General features: G+C 42.0%; 1 protein-coding gene and 1 long non-coding RNA gene across 8 annotated transcripts in view; one reads left to right on the top strand and one right to left on the bottom strand.

Annotated features, from left to right (window-relative positions):
* Window positions 1-3,466: 3,466 nt before the first annotated feature.
* Window positions 3,467-14,510, bottom strand: LOC119255985 (uncharacterized). Of its 3 annotated transcripts, none has more exons than XR_008553595.1 (4): window positions 14,412-14,510; window positions 10,622-10,809; window positions 7,799-7,984; window positions 3,467-5,575 (listed from the first exon to the last, which is right to left on the bottom strand). It is a non-coding gene; the product is annotated as an uncharacterized LOC119255985 (long non-coding RNA). The 3 variants fall into 3 exon arrangements; XR_005127596.2 differs by lacking the exon at window positions 14,412-14,510 and adding an exon at window positions 13,267-13,448; XR_008553596.1 differs by lacking the exon at window positions 14,412-14,510 and adding an exon at window positions 13,267-13,448 and having other exon boundaries at window positions 10,626-10,809.
* SESTD1 (SEC14 and spectrin domain containing 1) overlaps window positions 13,753-15,749 on the top strand; it is a 101,737-nt gene continuing 99,740 nt past the window's right edge. For 2 of the 5 annotated variants that reach the window (XM_037523639.1, XM_054699895.1), the window contains exons 1-2: window positions 13,753-13,813; window positions 14,665-14,729. The gene's annotated coding sequence lies outside the window, so the exon portion shown is untranslated. Of the gene's footprint in view, window positions 13,814-14,156; window positions 14,180-14,664; window positions 14,730-15,749 lie in introns of those variants that run through there. The other 3 variants (XM_054699896.1, XM_037523641.1, XM_037523643.2) reach the window with 3 other exon arrangements.

Raw genomic sequence — 15,749 nt, 5'->3', positions numbered from 1 at the left:
GTGCTGAGGTAGTTGGGCAAACACTTCTCTAGATGTTTCTGTTAAAGTTAATTTTGGATGAGATAACATTTAAATTGGTATAATTTGAAAAAAGTAGGCTGTCTTCCAAATGTGGATGGGGCTTGTTTATTCAGAGATGAGTAGAACAGAAGGCTGGCATTTTCCTCAACAAGAACTCCATAGCAGAAGGCCTTTGGATCTGAACTGCAATGTCAACCCTTCCTGGGTCTCCACTGATCTACCCTGCAGATTTTAGACTTGTCAGCCTCTATATTTGCTTGAGTTAATTTCTTTATTAAAAAAATTATATATGTATATATAGATATACATATATGTGTACACACACACACACACACACACACACACTGCATTCTGAGAACCCTAATAGACTTGCTCCGCTAAAAGCATTTGCCAGAGTTCAATCACTCCCTTCGCTTTTCGAAACACTGTTTTTCTACATCCTCAATGCTGTTTTCCTTTGTTGATTCCTCCTTATCTTCTCAGTCTCTAAGTATTAGAGTCTCCCAGAGCTGAGTCTTTAGACCTCTTCTCTATACTTGCTCTCTGATGAATCTCATTAAAAGCCTGCCAGTTTTAACGTTATCTATACACTGATACATCAACAAATTCCAAATGTATATTTCTAGTCCAGACCTCTACCTTTAAATCTAGACTCATATGTTCAACAGTTTATTTTAAATTTATGCTTACTTTCTGGTATCTCAAAGTTAACATTTCCAAAACCAAATTATTAATTAATCAGCTCTCCTATCTGCCCAATCCAAATTGTTCCTACAATTTTCTCCATAGTGAATGGAATATTATCACTGTAATTGTTCCCTGCTCCAAACTTAGCTTTGTTTCCATCTTCATTTTTTCCCCTAACACCCCATATCCAACCATCAGGGACTCCTGGTGCTCTATCTTTAAAATACACCAGAGCCCAACCTTCCTACCCCTTCTCTGACCCCAAGGCGTTTGTCCTGAGCAGTTCTCCCCTCAGCTTATCTCTGAGCTCCCACCCTCTCCCCCAAGTCATTTAGAATTGCAAGTAGTAGCCAGAGAATCTTTAAAAATCCAAAACCCACCAATCACTTCTCTGCTCAAAACTATTCAAAGCTTTTTCATTTTCTCAGAGCCCAAGCCTCAATCTTTCCCTAAAGGACCTTAAGTTTACCCCACCCCCCCTTCATCTCCCTGCCCGGACAGGCATGATCTCACCTCAGGGCCTTTGCTTTGTTGTTTCCTCTGCTTGAAAAGCTCTTCCCACAGTCTGCAGAGCCACTTCTCTCACCTTCCGCAGCAGTCTGTTCAAGGGTTACCTTGTGGGTGAGGCCTTCGATCTGTCCTACCTCTAATCCGGTTTAGCTCTCATTTTCTGTAGGTTGTCTCTCCTTTATTTTTCTCCACGGCATTTATCTGATGACAACACATTTTATTTCTCTATTTTGTCTCCCCCACACTAGACTGTAAATTCCATGAGGGTAGGCATTTTTGTTTCATTCACTGCTCTATCCTCAGTCCTAATACGATACCTCACAATAGAAGGCACTCAATAAATATTTGTTGAGTGAATGAAAAATATTTAAAATATTTTTATTAATTATAAAATATAAAAAACACCTAAAAATATTGGGTACTCTACCTATTCTTGGCAAGAATATGGGGAAAGAAGCAGTCTCTCATATTTGGGGGTGTAAAATTTGGAGCAATGTTTTAGATTTTGTGTCCTCTGGTGACTATTCACTTAGGCACTCACAGTGAATGAGTTTATATCTAGGCCTGCTCAGCTTCATTTTAATTATCTGCCTGGCTTCTGCAGGCTTTTGAATTTCCTACTTCTCACTGACAGGTACTTCTCATTTTGATCTTCCCTTAAATGATTCTCTGCTCATTTAGCCATAGCAAGAATACTCAAATTTCTCGTCCAAGTAGCAGGCTCCTTAGTGCCTCTCAGCCACAGTATACACTGTTTCTTCTGCCTTTTCTCTCTTTTCTCAGCTGCAACAATATTCTTTCTTCTAGATTCAGTTGTGGAAGCCTCCACAAAGCTTGCAGCAACTTATCTCTGTCCTAGTAGCATTGTATAGAATTTAATGACAATTTTTATATATATCCCACTGCATTGACTAGTTGGGTTCCTGCCTCTATACAGACTGAGAGCAGATTCATAATGTGTTTGTCTCCAGGTCTCTAATGTAGTGCTAGCACTGCACACTTGGTGCGTGAACAAATAAATCATTGAACATCTTTTCTCATGTTTCTGTTTACTCTTTTTTCCCAAGTAAAATGCTTAAAAATTAGTTGTATTAGTAGCATATGACTAAGAGGTAACCTGGAACCCTCAAACTTGCACATTGTAAAGGAATTCAGTCATCCATGTGCACAAAAGAAGAGCAGATTTTTAGTATGAAAGAATTTTAATAGAACTAGTGTGCAGAAGGAAAGAAGAATATTCTTAATCAGTTTTCCCAATAAAATACCCCAAATTACCTGTTCCCTTTTGGGTAAAAATGCTCCACCAGAGTTGATCTGAAGTAGGGACACTGAAGTCCAAAAGTTCATCACAAGTTTAAGGCACCTTCTGGCAGGAAACTGTAGGAAAGGAGTTCTGAAGCAGGTCCCAGAAATTGGGTCAAAAGGAGCAAAACCAAAGTAACATATCAAGGTGAACAGCTACCACAGTCAGTGTCCCTCATGTCTTTCCTCCTCATGTCTCCTCCAAGTCCCCCAAGTGAGTAAGCCCTGAGTAAGCCCAAAGCCAAGAAGCAAGTGAGCCATTCTTCTCCACATGTCTCTCTCCCAGCGCACCTGCCTTCTGTGTTACATACCTGGTCACTCAGCTCCATCCTATGTTGTATAGGTGGTCAAAGTGGTACTTCCCTATCAATGGAGATGCCTCTGTAACAGTATTACATTAAAATGACACATCTTCCTACTTACAACCAAGTTGAGGCCTCACCATAGAATATTGAAATGTTGTTCTAGAGTAGGGTACTTTTCATCTGACATCATTTTTGTACAGACACGACATCCATTGTTTCTCAGGAAAGTAAACCGAGCAATAACTTTTGCCCCAAATTTGCTGCCATACTTTAAGTGGAAAAGTTTCCACTGTGATTGTTTTCCTCTTTAGAATTGTGTTACATGTATTGATTTATTTGCATAATTTTTTATATGAAAAGTTAAGGTTTGGGAATAAAATGCTCAGCTTGGGCCTGATTGGTGATTCCCTTTCTTCAAGTCCCCAAAGAGAAATACAATTTTAATTTCTGTTTTTCCCTAAATCTAAGATAATTTTAATGAGCCATGAACCTCGGTTGTGTCACATGTTTTGAGCACTGATCCACAGCCCAGAATCAAGTAACTCCACACCCTAAGTAGTGGCTTTAACCCAGGATGACACAAGCTGTATTTGTCAAATCGCCAATTAAACAAAAAAGAAACACATTGTTTAAAGGCTCTTTGTTACATAATAATGTTTTATTCAGAAGGAGAGGAAAAGTTGCACAGATACAAAAGGCAATTCTTTCCATTTTCCACTTAATCCCACAACCAAATCAATTCTTTGCTTTTGTGTTGTTGCTGCCTACTCCACATCATGCAATGGGACTCCACTATTGCCATTCAGCAGCAAAAGTCACAGCCCAGTTCACCACCTCTCCAGAGAAACTGCAGAGGATGACAGAGTGGAAGGAACCTGGACCATGGGTGGACATTTTTTAAAAATGTGGTTTTTCCCTATTTCATGCAAGAGCACAGGGTTTAAAAAAAAAAAAGTGTTGGCAAACAAAAAAGCCATTTCTAATCACCAGAGAATTGACATTCAAGGGGAACTTCCTGCCTCAGATTTTGAGATTCTAGAGCAGAACACATTGCTTGACCACTGAGGTAAATGTTCTTGACCTTTGTGTTCAGGCTGCTGAATGGAACACATTAGAAAAACAAAAGTAAGCCTTATGACTTGGGCCAAGATTGCTTTTAGCATTCTTTTCTGTCTTACTAATAACTCAGACCTAGGTCCATATTGGATTAACCATGTAACAAACTAACTTTCTAACAACCACACTTTTTTAAATGAGAAACATTTATTTCATGATGTAGATTAAATTTGGCAATCAGTACTTTTACCTTCTTAAATTGGAATAAAGTTTTTTAAGCCTATAGTGCAAGTCATAAGCAAAAATGCTCTGATTAAGCAAAACTGTATTTATATCATAATCATGAATAAATTGAATAATTTTTCTAGGCTAAGATTTTAAGGGACATCAACAAACAAGAAAAAAAGTTGCTTGAGTCTAGGTTTTTAGTATGATAAGAGTAGAAGTAAATTACATTACAGTTTTAATATTTGAATGGATAATAAAATATTTCAAAAAAATTGCTATTCTACTGTGAGATTTAGGGAAAACATACCTTGCGGTGAATAGCTTTTGTTTTTGTCAGCCTGGTAGCCTTTCTTTCCTTTTACAGGCAATGCCTGAGGTCCTTTGAAGGAGACTTCTCCCCATGACGGGAATTGCCAGTTATATACCCAACCCTCCATGCCTAAGGCCAATCTGGTTCTACTGGCCACAGAGTCTGAACATTCATTTGACCAAAAATAAGTCACCAGTGTTATTTTTTCTACATGAATAATTCATCAGCTGGACAATACCTTCAGACTCTTGTCTAAAACAGAACTGGTTTGCTATTGGACAGATTGAAGACAAGTCAGAGAGGAACAGGTTTGAGAGAAGGGACTGAGAAAGATGCAAATGTTGCTGGGGTCTCTGGTTCTGGTTTTGAGGTCCACAGAAGTGTAGGTCTTCTTTCAGTGCTCTTGAGCTACTTCAATATTTTCCCAGAAAATGCATAGTACTCCACAGAAATGCCATTGGCCCTCTATCCTAATCCAGTTCAAACTGGTGTTGGTACTTGGAACCAATGAGTTCTGGTGCTGGAACACCTACCTAAGTATACCTTGTATTGACATTTAATGGTACTTATTGGAAGAAAATTTACTGATGAGAAGATAAAAATTGGCTTAGCCAATTTACTGTGTTCTACTATGCAATATATTATATATTGCCAGAAGCTTTTAAAACAATTTGCCCAAACAATTTGCTTTTAACTTGACCTACTTTGTTAATATCTATTACAAAGTTTATGTTAACTAAGAGTGACAGTAAATCAATTATTGAAATTAGAGACTTTTCCTTAGTCTGAAATTTTATTACATTTTCTATTATTCAGAAAATTTTATTACATTTTCTATTATTCTGCTTAAAGCACTATTTATATTTGTATTAAACCTAAATCTGCATGTCATCTATTTGTACACATAGATTATATATACAGCAAATTCTTAAATACTTTAAGCAGGTATCAATGAGTAGTCAGGAGGTTTGGGTCCTACTCTTGATATTTTTTTAGCTAGCTCTAGAATTGGTATATCACACAAACTTTCCATGTTACAAAAGGTTGAGGATTTGGTAATATATTGGGTATCTTCCACCTTTCCATCTCACAAAAGGATGAGGATTTTGTAATAGATGGGGGTCTCTTCCAGCTTTGAAGTCCTGTGATTCCACAACTAGAAAAAGAAATGAGTTTTGTTAGAAAAAGATTTTGCTAATTTGAAAAAAAAAATCGAGTAATTTTTTTTCCTCTTTTCTTTCACCTATTTACCACAAATATTTCGTGACAGTGTGACTGGGGAGAAAACTTGCCTGACACAAGTGAATGCACATTATGTTGGCCTTGGAAAATATTGTGTTGTCTAAAAAGCCTCTTAAGTACATTGGCTTAGATGATGAAATGAAATGTGGTCAAAAGAAATAAACAAAACAAACAAAAATTACCTTTAAAGTGTTACTGCTATACTTTCAGAACCATGAATGTATAATTTCTAAAAATAACCAATTAAAAAACAGATTAGTAAATATTTATTGAACATCAATATAATGTGGCACTCTGGGCAAAACAATGGCAACTATGAGATCTAAGGTGCTAGATTCTTTTTTCTTTTTCTTTTTTATTGAGGTAATGTTGTTGTTTATATTTTAGAGATACAGGATCACCCTTGTCAGGTGTTGTTAGTACAGTGCTCCCACCACAACACCATAGTCCATTGCCGTCCCTGCCCACTTTGCTTTTGCTCCTTCCTCAACACTTCCCCTCTGAATGCCTCAATTCTATAGTCAACCTTAAAGGTTTAGTTTTTGAGTCTGGCTTTATCTGACCCTTTGGTTTCTCTATATGTCACATTTAAGTGACACCATCAGGTGTTTGTCTTTTTCCTTTTGAGTTACTTTGCTTAGCATAATCCCTTCCAGTTCCATCCATATTGCAAATGCCATGTCTTTTTTTTTTTTTTTTTTTTTTTAATAACTGAGTAGTTTCCATTGTGCATATATACTACATCACTTTTCCTAACACACTCTGTCTTTGGGTACTTAGGTTGTTTTCACGGCTTGACTATTGTAAATTGGGCTGCAATGAACATAGAACTGCACATTAGTGTTTTGCATTCTTCTGGTATGTATCTAGGAGGGGAATTGCTGGGTCGTATGATAGATCAATTTTGAATCTTTTTTTTTTTTAAAGATTTATTTATTTATACAAGAACTGGGGTACAGTCAGAAGCGTGGGAGGGCGAGAGGATTCACCAGAGACAGAGTGGGGAACAGAACAGGCAGACTGACGAAATACACTGCTTAGGGGAGCAGTGGGAGAGACAGGAGAGGTCTGCTTTGCCATGTGGACTTCTCCTCGGCTGGCCAGGATCGAACTGGCATGCTGCAGAGGCTGCGGACAGCTTCACAGCGTGGCACTCAACCTGCTGTGCCACCGGGGAGGCCCAATTTTGAATCTTTTGAGAAACCTTCACACTGTTTTTCACAGGGGCTGAATGAGTGTACATTTCTACCAATAGTGTAAGAGTTTTCTCTTACACATCCTTGCCAGCACTTGTTTTTGGTCTCTTGACATGGGCCATTCTCATAGGAATGAGGTGGTATCTCATTGCAGTTTTGATTTGCATTTCCCTGATGATAAGTGATAATGAACATTTTTCCATGTGCCTGTTGGCCATCTGCATGTCTTCTTTGGAGAAGTGCCTATTTAGCTCTTCTGCCCATTTTTTGATTGGGTTATTTGTTTTTTTTTTTTTTTGTTGTTGTTGTTGTTGTTGAGTTGCATGAGTTCTTTGTTGATCTTGGAGATTAGCCCCTTGTCAGATGTATGGTGTGTGAATATATTCTCCTATTCAGTAGGATGTCTTTGTTTTAGTTAGTTTCTTCCCCTATGCAGAGCTTTTTAGTTTGATATAGTCTCAATTAAATAACTGATCTTTTTAATTGCATCAGTGAAAAAGGAAAATTTTCAGCTTGGAACTAAAATGTCAAATGTGAAAACTAATAAACTGAATACTCAAAGTAATTTTAAATAAAATTATTATTTATCTTGAAAATTCAATAACGTATTAAATGTATACCATGAAAATAAACGTTACATGATTTTTAGATTTTAAAACATTTGGACAATTTTTCAAATACTGATTTTGACATGTAATAAAATGCCAAACAAACTTTCAATTTCGTTTTGTCCCTAAAGGTAAGAAAGAAAGCAAAACAGAAAGCAGAAACACCAGTCCAGTGCTTTGTGACTGTGGTATGTTTAGTGATTTGGGCTGCAAGACACATTCAAACATGTGCCTTCAGGGAACAGGGTGTTGGGTTTCAGAATAGGGTATTGGGTTTCTTGGTTATTAGTTTGTATAGAATGCATAGGCAAATTAGAATAACTAAAATCTCACCATGATAGAAAACTTCCCAAGAATGATGGCAAAGTTGAACAACCAAGTCTTCTAGGAAGAGAGGTGTGCAAATTGAGTTTCTGGAACACAGAGTTTGAAGGATGTCAGAACCCAAGGCCTCAGTAGGAGTGTGTGGGTCTTTCCTGTATACCAGGGATTCCCATCCTGCTGGAACATCACAATCACCTGGAAACATTTTCAAAGTACATATTTTGAGACTGCACTGCCAAAGGCCCTGGTCTAGTACCCCTGGGGGAAGTACTTGAATTACCTTGTTCTTGATTTTACTATTCTTTTTGTGACTGCTTAGGGATTAGCTTGCTACAAGTTGCCTCCTGTTGTGTATTTTTACAACATTTAAAACCTAAGCCCCCACTCCTTGCCCAGAAAGCAAGTTTGGGAGGCTTAAATTGATAAAGGGAGTGGATGGGACTGTCCTGGGAACTGGGCCCTTAAACAGATGATGCAGATTATTAGCCAGGACACACCCAAGACTAGTCACCCTAATCAATCAATGATGCCTGGACTATAAATAGAGCCTGGAGACCCTCTCTCCATACAATAGATCTCCCCTGTTTCACTCACTGTTTCTCTTTGCAGTCTATTTAAAAGTCTGCTTTTTGAATTCATTTGCTGCTATCTCTGGTGAGTTCTCTCACCTCTGTGCCTCCAGCCTGCACCGCAGTTCTTTCCTGCAATATGTCTCTCAGCTTCTACTTTCTGTGTCTTTTTTCTTTACTATAGGCTCTGTGCCTCATCTCTTTCAAGCCTTAGCTTAAACCCTACCTTCTTAGTGAGGCCTTCCCTATTCGTGATATTATAAATTGTAATCCTCAATCCCTGGTACTTTCTCGTCCTGTTCTCTTCATTATTTTTACTCAACACTTACACCACCTTTTAACATACTATTTGATTTATTTAATTGTTGTATTTATTGCCTGTCCTAGCCACCAAAACACAAGATCCAGGAAGTAGGATTTTTGCATATTTTGTCCATAATGTATCTTCAGCACCTAAAACAGAGGAGACTGGTTGAATGAATGAGGAAATGAATGTGTGAACTGATGTTTTCTGCTTAGTCATTGGCTGAACTTAACCTCTGCTCACTGGTGATCTGCCACAGGCCTCCCCTCCCAGGGGCACTCTGTGCCTCCTTTTGAATTCAGTTTCTGCAATTAACTATCCGATTGAACTAGCTTCTTGGGATTGAGTTTCTTCCCAGGTCTCTTTGAATGGATTTGACTTGGCTGTTTATAGGTCAGGTATCCTCCTAGGGATAATCAGCAGTGGTTCTAGGATTACATGATGCAAAATTACTGCCTGGGGCTGCCTCTTCAGCTGAATTGAGGGTGGGGAAATTTGTCCTAGAAGCGGATTCTGTTGCAGTGAATGTTCAACAAATTTCCAGCCTTCCTGGTTGCACAAGGGGTTAAGCACAGCACTATGAAGCTATCTGCAGCCACTGTAGCACAAGTTTGATCCCTGGCCAGGGAGCTACCCACATGGACAGCAGACCTTTCCTGTCTTGCCCTCTGTTCCCCTCAGCAGTGTTTTTCAGTCAGTCTGCCTATTCTGTCCCCCGTTCTGTCACTGGTGAGTCCTCTCTCTCTCTCTCTCTCTCTCTCTCTCTCTCTCTCTCTCTCTCTCACTCTCTCTCACACACATACACACTTCTGGCCTGTACCCCACTTCTTGTATGAATAAATAAATAAATCTTTTATTAAAAAAACCAAACCAACAAATTAGCTAGCCCTGCTGAGCTTTAGTAAAAAGGCATTAAAAATACCAATCAGTTTTACTTTGGTAGGTTCCAGTGAAAAAAGTATGGGAAACACATAAACATAAAAGGTGTTTTTAAATCAACTGATTATAAAAATAAAACAAGATAAGTGTGAGAAGTAAGGTAATTTTAGACAACATTTAAATGTAGCTTTTGATAAAATGCTTAAGGAAGTTGTAGGGGAGAAATTAGGAATGTAGGAACCTGTTGAAAGTGACTTTGGTATTCTTTCCAAAGAATCTGCGCTCAGTCTACAGAAACAGGTTGGAAGAGACATGGTTTTACAATGCATATATGTTACTATTTTTAAAAAAAGATTTTGGGGTATTATTTCTTTTTATTTGGCAAAAACATGACATTTATGAATAGTATGAGGTGACAGAAAAAATATTAATGTGATATTAAACTGAATTTTGAAATATCATAAAAATACAGAAAATTGAACTTCTCTACTGTCTTTATACCTGAAATACTGGACTCAGTTCTAGATGCTACATTGTAAGAGGCATCTACAATGTAGGGTGTATGTTTAGATGAGAGTGTATGGAACTGAGTGGGGCAGTGAGTATGAGAAGACTGCTGATTTTAAATATTTAAAAGTCTATGTATAGAAGGGAAGGTGGGCTGTTCTCTCCAGAATACATTTTAGTCCTGTTCATGGGTAGAATGAAGGTCACCCTGAAACCCCCAAACCTTGCATGCTTCAAATAGATTCTGCCATCTGCCGCAGAAAGAAAAAATGTACTCTAAATGTGTGAGACCTTCAGTAGAAAAGAACTTTAATAGAATTAATGTGCAATAGAGAAAAGATAATAGTTTCCAATAAAACATCCAAAGTCACTAATCTCCTCATGGGCAAATGCCCAGCTTAACAGGATTGGCCACTGAGGCTTAAAAGTATGCTACAAGTCTGAGTTACCTTCTGGCAGGGAACCAAGGAAAGGGGCAGAAGGGACCAAGCAAGCCTGGAAGGAAAGGAGCAAAATCAAAGTACAAGTCAAGATAAAGACTGCCATTATCAGCCTCCCCACTGGGTTTCTCACCTACGTGACTTCCAAGTGTCTCCTTCCGTGTGTACCAAGTTCCTGGTGCAAGTTCAAGGCCAAGAAGCAAGCATGTTTCTTCTTCACATGTCTCTGCTCCACATGCCTCCTCCAACTTTCCTCTCCCCAAGTCTTCCAAGTCCTTTTTAGCTCCTCTTCATTGCTCAGCCTCAGTGCTCAGCTCCACCCTTCATTAGGTGGGACAGAGAATGAGTAAAACTCCCTTTTTTAGATTATACCACTGTAGTAACAGATTCCAATTAATACACATGTAGCCATGCGTATGATAATGATTTAAAGTACTATTATTACTTTCCCTTTTTAGAGCCCAGCACTCACACTTGGAACAGTTTTGTGATTGCCCAAGGTCACACAGCTGTGAAGTTTATAGAGACCTGGGACTTGACCCTAAGGCTTTGAAGTTTAAATTCCATGATGCTTTTACTAAAACGACAGCTACTGATAGAATTTATAGGAAGTCACGTTTCAGTTCAATACAGGGACTAGCAGGACCATCACAGATGATTATGTTGTGAGGTAGCAAGTGGTTCTTGATCACTCAGAGTTCAAGCATATGTTGTATAACTCTACTTTGCAAGAGGCTGGTAGTCCTTTCAATTTAAACACATAAAGAAGGATATAATTACCTTGGTAACAAAGTACTAAAAATGAATTCTAATCATAGAACCAAAGGCACTACATAAACGAGGCCTAGTGAATTTAAATGCCTGAGCTATGTTTATTCATTCGTTACTGAAGAATGAAAAACTTCATTCTCTGGATTTAGTCTAATGTTTTTTCAGTTACAGCAGTTATCTCTTATCTAATATCTGGATAATGCACTGTGGACCTAGAGGGTATGGAAAGAGGAAGGGCAGGGATGTTTTGTGAATTACTAGACTGGATTGTCTCATATGTTCTTTTTTTTTTAATAGAGGCATGTTTTATTTATTTACTTATCTGTTTGTTTGTTTTGCTTGTTCATACATGCACTGAGTACAGTCAGAAGCGCGGGAGGGTGAGAGAATTCACCAGAGCCAGAGCGGGGAGCAGAGCTGGCAGAAGGACGAAGTACACTGCTGAGGGGAGCAGAGGGCGGCAGGAGAGGTCTGCACAACATGTGGGACCCTCCTCCGGTGGCCGGGGAGCAGCTGGGGATCGAACCGGCGCTGCAGAGTCCGCGGCAGCTTTGCAACCCAGCGCTCAACCGCTGCGCCACCGGAGAGGCCCTCATATGTTCTTGAGTTATTAAAACAAGCAAAGAATGTGAGTGGTAGTAGAAGAGGATTTAAAAATATGAGCAGCGAATGCCATATAGTAGAGAAAGAGAACAGAATACTGTGGGAGATCAGGGAAGTCAGGGACTGTGGGTTGCACTGTATTTCCTGATTGTTGAGGAGATGCTCAATATCTATTTGTTGGAATGAATAATGACATCAAAACTTCAACACATCTTTAAAGAGAATCTTCTCTTTACTGAACATTGTGCTATGTCTGGGAGCCAAAAATGAATTAGACAAAATTCTCTATCCCCGTAAGGAACATTGTCTACTAAAAAAGATCACAAAGCAGAGCAGTGGGGAAAAAGAAAGCACAATGGAGTAACATGGAGGATGGGTAATATTTTCCATGAAAGCAATGGAAAAGGAAAAGAGTTACTGTTTGGGATGAGGATGTGGGTGTGGTGAGGGGATGGCAAGGAGGATTCCAAAGAGGAAATGATGCATTATCCATATTGTCTTGAAAGATAGTAGGTGTTCACCTGGTTAAGTGAGGGATGAATTTCAGATGGGGGGAATATATCAATGTGCAGACACAGAGCCTGCTGAATCTTAGTGGTGGGTGTTAGAGCTGGAGCTGAAGAAGTATAGGGATCAGATTATAAATGACTGTACACCATGGTGATTAGCTTGAAACTGACCGTACAGCTGGGGAGCTTTCTGAAGGATTTTGTTAGATACTCTGTGTTTTAGGGGAAATACTCTGGGGATCATAAGGAATAGAAGCAGAAGTGAAATCAGAGAGGCTTGACCTAAAGAACAGGAACAAGGTTGAAGTCATGGATACAGATTATTAGTCACACAATTAAGAGGAAGAATTAATCCATGGGTTTTTAAATCAGAGAACTTCAGCAGGGAGACCTTTGGTTGCCTGGTTGTTGGAATGGCAAGATTTTATCAATGGAATGGGGTGATGCTGAAGTGAGTGGCAGAGTAAAATGAAAGGTGTGGGGTTGGCACCACATGGCCGCCCAGGGCTTGTGTGTATTCGCTGATGACTCTTTTTTACTGAAATCAGGAAATGACATAGAAATGATTTGCGCAATAACTTGAGAAGAATGTTTGTGCAGAACATTTTTGGAGAATGTGGAGAAAAATAACTGGGATTGGTGAAGATGGGAAAGCAGCCATTACCCGAGGATCACTGGATAAATTTTGGACTGTTCAACGGAAACATAAATCCCTGAATCCAGCCTTTCCTTGCTGCAACCCATTCATCCTAAAGTCACAGCACAGCCCGTGGAGAGTCACCCCACCCCCTTTTCCTGGCATCTCCGGGTCGTGCACTGGGGGGTTAAAGAACCCCAACAGTGGATGACAATGCCAGATTTCTGAAAATCTTGGAGACCATATACTCGAACCTACCTATTTCATGACGAGGACAGAACAAACAAATGACTTGCCGAGGTGTCAAGTAGCAGGTCCTTCCTCAAGCCCCGGCTTCCTGACTCTGGCTCCGCGCTCCTCCCGCTGCCCCCCTGCCCGCCGGCTGGGGCGCTCGGGGCTCCTACTCTAGTGGGGACCGCGGCGTCCGCCGGGGTGCTCCGGGGGCCCCCTCCTCGCCCAGCCCCCATTTCGGGTGGGCCGCCCCGCCTCGCCCCCTTGCCGGCCCGGGCGGGGCCCCCGCCTGGCCGCCCCCGGGCGCGCGGGGTCGCGCTGACGCGGGTCGGCCGCGGGGCCGGGAGGTCGCAGGGCCGCCGCGCCGCCGCCCCCCGCCTGACGCACTGAGGGGCCGGGACGCGATTTGCCGCGAGCGACTCGAGCCGCCGCCGCCGCCGCCGCCGCCCGGGCCCGCTCCGCCCCCAGCCCGCCTTCCAACCGCCTCGCCCTCCGCCTCCGCCCGCGCCTCGCTCGCGTCCCCGCGTCCTCCCACCGCCCCGGAGCCGCCGGCCGCAGCGTCAGCGCCAGCCAGGTGAGTGCGGCCGGCCGGGCCGGGCGGGCGGAGCGCGCAGGCCTCGCGGCGGGGCGGAGAGCGCGGGCGGCTGGGGCGGCGGCGGCCGACCCGGCTTTCTTCCCCGGCGCGGGCCGCGGGGCGGGGCGGGGGCGGCGGGGCGGCGGGGCGGGGGCGCCCCTCCCTCCGCGGTGCGGCCCCGCCGCCCGGGCCGCTGCCCCCGCGGCCGCCGCCGCAGACAAAGCGCCCGAGGTGGGAGCCCCGCGGGCGGTCTCTGCCTCCGCGCCGCCCGCCGGGTGCGGCCGGGGCCCGCGGAGCCCGCTCCCTGCGCCCGTCCGAGGCGCCCTTGTTCTTTTCTGGGTGAAAAGGACCCGAATCATGCAACAGGTTTGGGCGTTAAGCCTCATTTTCCGGCGGGTCTCGCCCTCCCGGGGTGCGGAGACCAGATGTGGCGCCGGCTCCCGGGCCGGTCCCCGCGTCCAGAGCCCGCCGCCGGCTCCTTTGTGTGGCGGGGGACCAGCCCTGTCCGTGGATGGGGGGCACCGGCCCGACCCCCTCCCCCAGCCCCCCTGCGGACAGGCTCCGGGACGCCACCCCGGTGGCGTGGGATTCGGCTTACCCCCGGCCTGCAGGATGTGACATCCCTCCTGCTCTTGGAGGAGTCACAAAGGACGGGAGAGCGGGTTGGCACGGGTCTTGATTATGTATCTATTTTTTATGGGAGGTAGATTCACATTAGGGGAGAGCCTCGGTCTGGCCGGCTCTTGAGGGTGCGGTGGGATTTCACCCTGGGAGGCACTGTTTGGACTTGCTGCTGCTGCAGCAGCCCCCATGGTTCTCCTGGTGCATTGACATCTTTCTGTCATACACAGACATCACCCCAGAAGTTGGAGGTGCTCTTGAGGGAGTGATTCCATCGATGGCAGCTGTTTGACAGGTCACCTCTTTTTTCACATTTTCCTGTGCCAAGTATTACCCACCATGCATCTTAGCATAGATTGGCAAACCCTTAAATTAAGATCGCCTCTTAAAATTCCCCCATATTGGAAATTCTTATTCCTGATGGTTTTCTTTGGCTTGGTAAACTTTGTTTTCTTAGGTGTGAGAAACTATTACCCTTTCCTATCCTCCCCCCACCAATGCTCCCCCCTAGTCACTCCCAATAATGAACAGTTTATCTTTGTTTACATAGCTTGGGTCATGCAGATACCTAACTGGTTTCATTGGTATGCTATTTTAATATAACAATAATAAATGGAAGGAAGATATCTTCCTTTTGCTTTGAGCAATAAAATACTTCTTTGTTCCAGAACCAGGAAGCTTTTATACATAATACTTTGTGTGGACAAAAGTTGGTGACTGTCTTTACCCCATGACCAAAAAACATGAAAAAATTCCCAAATGACTTCAAAAAGCATTACACAGATTGCATTTATGTCCCAAATTCCAGGAAATCAATTTATTCTATGATTATTCCAACATTCTGGACTTTAAAAACTGGATCTACTCTAATAAGTCCCCCACCCTTAGAAATATGATTTGATTTCATTTAAAAAGTTTAGTTCTCTCACCCTCCTGCGCTTCTGACTGTACCCAGTGCATGTATAAACAAACAAACAAAAAAAAAAAAACCGAACAAACAAACAAATAAATAAATAAATAAAACATGCCTCTATTAAAAAAAAAAAAAAAAAAAAAAAAAGTTTACCTAGCACTTTAACCCATATGAATCATAATCAGAAGAAATAATTGATGGTTGAAACATACAAATCATAGAAGGTGGTAAATAGAAGTTGCAAATTTGTATTTATTTTGGCTTTAGTTTAGTGGTGGGCATTTGTAAAAAGGAAACATTCACTCGTTATAAAAGAAAGTCTTTTTTGACTTTTTTTTCTTGTGAGCTATAAAGACATTTTGATGCTCTTTATATGCTCCCCCCCAACAAACGTAAACTTGG

This window comes from Talpa occidentalis, unplaced genomic scaffold, assembly GCF_014898055.3.
Source record: "Talpa occidentalis isolate TD23 unplaced genomic scaffold, MPIMG_talOcc4v2.1 talOcc4.3, whole genome shotgun sequence".
NCBI lineage: Eukaryota > Metazoa > Chordata > Mammalia > Eulipotyphla > Talpidae > Talpa > Talpa occidentalis.
The sequence above is the reverse complement of the archived record's forward strand: the minus strand, read 5'-3'. Positions and strand labels throughout refer to the sequence as shown.